The sequence below is a fragment of the Arachis stenosperma genome, chromosome 5 (assembly GCF_014773155.1).
Source record: "Arachis stenosperma cultivar V10309 chromosome 5, arast.V10309.gnm1.PFL2, whole genome shotgun sequence".
Taxonomy (NCBI): Eukaryota; Viridiplantae; Streptophyta; class Magnoliopsida; order Fabales; family Fabaceae; genus Arachis; species Arachis stenosperma.
Window position 1 is genome coordinate 36,322,976 of NC_080381.1, and position 5,217 is coordinate 36,328,192.

A 5,217-nucleotide genomic window follows, 5' to 3' on the forward strand; every position below is an offset into this window, starting at 1 on the left:
CGGGTCCACCTTAGTGATGGCGGCTTGTTCTTCCTCTTGAAGATCTTATGGAGTGCTTGAGCTCCTCAATGTCTCTTCCTTGCCTTTGTTGCTCCTCTCTCATGATTCTTTGATCTTCTCTAATTTCATGGAGGAGGATGGAATGTTCTTGGTGCTCCACCCTTAGTTGTCCCATGTTGGAACTCAATTCTCCTAGGGAGGTGTTGATTTGCTCCCAATACTTTTGTGGAGGAAAGTGCATTCCTTGAGGTATCTCAGGGATTTCATGATGAGTGGGATCTCTTGTTTGCTCCATCCTTTTCTTAGTGATGGGCTTGTCCTCATCAATGAGGATGTCTCCCTCTATGTCAATTCCAACTGAATAATAGAGGTGACAAATGAGATGAGGAAAGGCTAACCTTGCCAAGGTAGAGGACTTGTCCGCCACCTTATAAAGTTCTTGTGCTATAACCTCATGAACTTCTACTTCCTCTCCAATCATGATGCTATAAATAATGATGGCCCAGTCTATAGTAACTTCGGACCGGTTGCTAGTGGAAATGATTGAGCGTTGGATAAACTCCAACTATCCCCTAGCCACGGGCTTGAGGTCATGCCTTCTCAGTTGGACCGGCTTCCCTCTTGAATCTCTCTTCCATTGAGCGCCCTCTTCACAAATGTCCATGAGGACTTGGTCCAACCTTTGATCAAAGTTGACCCTTCTAGTGTAGGGGTGTTCATCTCCTTGCATCATGGGCAAGTTGAATGCCAACCTTACATTTTTCGGACTAAAACCTAAGCATTTCCCCCGAACCATTGTAAGCCAATTCTTTGGGTTCGGGTTCACACTTTGATCATGGTTCTTGGTGATCCATGCATTGGCATAGAACTCTTGAACCATTAAGATTCCGACTTGTTGAATGGGGTTGGTAAGAACTTCCCAACCTCTTCTTCGGATCTCATGTCGGATCTCCGGATATTAACTCTTTTTGAGTTTGAAAGGGACCTCGGGGATCACCTTCTTCATGGCCACAACTTCATAGAAGTGGTCTTGATGCACCCTTGAGATGAATCTCTCCATCTCCCATGACTCGGAGGTGGAAGCTTTTGCCTTTCCTTTCCTCTTTCTAGAGGTTTCTCCGGCCTTAGATGCCATAAATGGTTATGGAAAAATAAAAAGCAATACTTTTACCACACCAAACTTAGAGAGTTTGCTCATCCTCGAGCAAAAGAAGAAAGAAGAGAGTAGAAGAAGAAGAAATGGAGGAGATGGAGGTGGCTTTGTGGTTCGGCCAAAGGGAGAGAAGTAGTGTTTAGGTTGTGTGAAAATGAGGTGGTGAAGATGGGTTTATATAGGAGTGGAGAGGGGTGTATGGTTTGGCCATTATGGGTGGGTTTGGGAGGAAAAGTGATTTGAATTTGAATGGTGAGGTAGGTGGGGTTTTATGAAGGATTGATTTGAGTGGTGAAGAGAATGGTAGGATTTGATAGGTGAGGGGTTTTTGGGGAAGAGGTGTTGAGTTGATTGGTGAATGGGTGAAGAAGAGAGAGAGTGGTGGGGTAAGTGGGGATCCTGTGGGGTCCACAGATCCTGAGGTGTCAAGGAAAATTCATCCCTGCACCAAGTGGCGAGCAAAAATGCTCTTTATGCCAATTCTGGCGTTAAACGCCGGGCTGGTGCCCATTTCTGGCGTTTAACGCCAGCTTCTTGCCCTTTCCTGGCGTTTAACGCCAGTCTGGTGCCCCTTTCTGGCGTTAAACGCCCAGAATGGTGCCAGACTGGGCGTTAAACTCCCATTTGCTGCCCTTACTGGCGTTATAAACGCTAGCAAGGTTTTCCTCCAAGGTGTGCTATTTTTCTTTCTGTTTTTCATTCTGTTTTTGCTTTTTCAATTGATTTTGTGACTTTCCATGATCATCAACCTACAGAAAACATAAAATAACAAAGGAAAATAGATAAATATAACATTGGGTTGCCTCCCAACAAGCGCTTCTTTAATGTCAATAGCTTGACAATAGGCTCTCATGGAGCCTCACAGATACTCAAAGCAATGTTGGAACCTCCCAACACCAAACTTAGAGTTTGAATGTGGGGGTTCAACACCAAACTTAGAAGTTGGTTGTGGCCTCCCAACACCAAACTTAGAGTTTGACTGTGGGGGCTCTGTTTGACTCTGTTTGACTCTGTTTTGAGAGAAGCTCTTCATGCTTCCTCTCCATGGTAACAGAGGGATATCCTTGAGCCTTAAACACAAAGGATTCTTCATTCACTTGAATGATCAATTCTCCTCTATCAACATCAATCACAGCCTTTGCTGTGGCTAGGAAGGGTCTGCCAAGGATGATGGATTCATCCATGCACTTCCCAGTCTCTAGGACTATGAAATCAGCAGGGATGTAATGGTCTTCAACTTTTACCAGAACATCCTCTACAAGTCCATAAGCTTGTTTTCTTGAATTGTCTGCCATCTCTAGTGAGATTCTTGCAGCTTGCACCTCAAAGATCCCTAGCTTCTCCATTACAGAGAGAGGCATGAGATTTATGCTTGACCCTAGATCACACAGAGCCTTCTTAAAGGTCATGGTGCCTATGGTACAAGGTATTGAGAACTTCCCAGGGTCCTGTCTCTTTTGAGGTAATTTCTGCCTAGACAAGTCATCCAGTTCTTTGGTGAGCAAAGGGGGTTCATCCTCCCAAGTCTCATTACCAAATAACTTGTCATTTAGCTTCATGATTGCTCCAAAGTACTTGGCAACTTGTTCGTCAGTGACATCTTCATCCTTTTCAGAGGAAGAATACTCATCAGAGCTCATGAATGGCAGAAGTAAATCCAATGGAATCTCTATGGTCTCATTATGAGCCTCAGATTCCCATGGTTCCTCATTTGGAAACTCATTGGAGGCCAGTGGAAGTCCATTGAGGTCTTCTTCAGTGGCGATCACTGCCTCTTCCTCCTCTCCAAGTTTGGCCATGTGGGTCATGTTAATGGCCTTGCATTCTCCTTTTGGATTCTCTTCTGTATTGCTTGGAAGAGTACTAGGAGGGAGTTCAGTAATTTTCTTACTCAGTTGTCCCACTTGTGCCTCCAAATTCCTAATGGAGGACCTTGTTTCAGTCATGAAACTTTGAGTGGTTTTGATTAGATCAGAGACCATGGTTGCTAAGTCAGAGTGGCTCTGCTTAGAATTCTTTATCTGCTGTTGAGAAGATGATGGAAAAGGCTTGCCATTGCTAAACCTGTTTCTTCCACCATTATTGTTGTTGAAACCTTGTTGAGGTCTCTGTTGATCCTTCCATGAGAAATTTGGATGATTTCTCCATGAAGGATTATAGGCGTTTCCATAGGGTTCTCCCATGTAATTCACCTCTTCCATTGAAGGGTTCTCAGGATCATAAGCTTCTTCTTCAGATGAAGCATCCTTAGTACTGCCTGGTGCAGCTTGCATTCCAGACAGACTTTGAGAGATCATACTGACTTGCTGAGTCAATATTCTGTTCTGAGCCAATATGGCATTTAGAGTATCAATCTCAAGAACTGCTTTCTTCTGATTTGTCCCATTGTTCACAGGATTCCTTTCAGAAATGTACATGAATTGGTTATTTGCAACCATTTCAATGAGTTCTTGAGCTTCTGTAGGCGTCTTCTTCAGATGAAGAGATCCTCCAGCAGAGCTATCCAATGACATCTTGGACAGTTCAGACAGACCATCATAGAAGATACCTATGACGCTCCATTCAGAAAGCATGTCAGAAGGACACTTTCTGATTAATTGTTTGTATCTTTCCCAAGCTTCATAGAGGAATTCACCTTCCTTCTGTCTGAAAGTTTAGACTTCCACTCTAAGCTTACTCAATTTTTGAGGTGAAAAGAACTTTGCCAAGAAGGCATTGACTAGCTTTTCCCAAGAGTTCAGGCTTTCTTTAGGTTGTGAGTCCAACCATATCCTAGCTCTGTCTCTTACAGCAAAAGGGAATAGCATAAGTCTGTAGACCTCAGGGTCAACCCCATTAGTCTTGACAGTGTCACAGATTTGCAAGAATTCAGCTAAAAACTGATGAGGATCTTCCAATGGAAGTCCATGGAACTTGCAATTCTGTTGCATTAGAGAAACTAATTGAGGCTTAAGCTCAAAGTTGTTTGCTCCAATGGCAGGGATAGAGATGCTTCTCCCATAGAAGTCGGGAGTAGGTGCAGTAAAGTCACCCAGCACCTTCCTTGCATTCTTGGCATTGTTGTTATTTTTGGCTGCCATGCCTTCCTCTTGTTTGAAGATTTCTGTTAGGTCCTCTACAGAGAGTTGTGCCTTAGCTTCTCTTAGCTTTCGCTTCAAGGTCCTTTCAAGTTCAGGGTCAGCCTCAACAAAAATGCTTTTGTCTTTGCTCCTGCTCATATGAAAGAGAAGAGAACAAGAAAATATGGAATCCTCTATGTCACAGTATAGAGATTCCTTGAGGTGTCAGAGGAAGAAAAATAGAAGGAAGAGGTAGAAGAATTCGAACATATCAAGAAAGATAGAGTTCGAATTGTTCATTAAGGAGGAGTGTTAGTCCATAAATAAAAGGATGTGAGAAGAGGGGAAGAAATTTTCGAAAATTAGAGTGAATTAATAAAAAAATAATTGATTTTCGAAAACTAAGATTGGAAAAAAATTAAGTGATTTTTGAAAAAGATTTTGAAATTAGAAATCAAAAAGATATGATTGAAAACTATTTTATAAAAAAGATGTGATTAAAAAGATATGATTGAAAAGATATAGTTTTAAAAAGATATGATTGAGAAGATATGATTTGAAAAACAATTTAAAAAGATTTGATTTTGAAAATTAATGACTTGGCTAACAAGAAATGTAAAAGATATGATTCAGACATTAAACCTTTCTCAACAGAAAAGGCAACATACTTGAAATGTTGAATCAAATCATTAATTGTTAGCAAGTATTTTTGAAAATGGAAAGAAATTGATTTTGAAAATATATGATTGAAAAGATATGATTTGAAAAATATTTGATTTTGAAAAATTTTGAAAACTTGAAAAAAATTTGAATTAAAAACAAAATCTTCCCTCTTGTGCCATCCTGGCGTTAAACGCCCAGAATGGTATACATTCTGGCGTTTAACGCCCAAAACTCACCCCTTTTGGGCGTTAAACACCCAGCCAGCATCCTGGCTAGCGTTTAAACGCCAGTTTTCCTTCCTCACTGGGCGTTTTGAACTCCCAGCCTTTTTCTGTGTAATTC

General features: G+C 41.5%; 1 non-coding gene across 1 annotated transcript; it reads left to right on the forward strand.

Annotated features, from left to right (window-relative positions):
• The first annotated feature begins 3,720 nt into the window (after positions 1-3,720).
• Positions 3,721-3,828, forward strand: LOC130984355 (small nucleolar RNA R71). Its single transcript, XR_009088295.1, has one exon. It is a non-coding gene; the product is annotated as a small nucleolar RNA R71 (small nucleolar RNA).
• Positions 3,829-5,217: the final 1,389 nt, after the last annotated feature.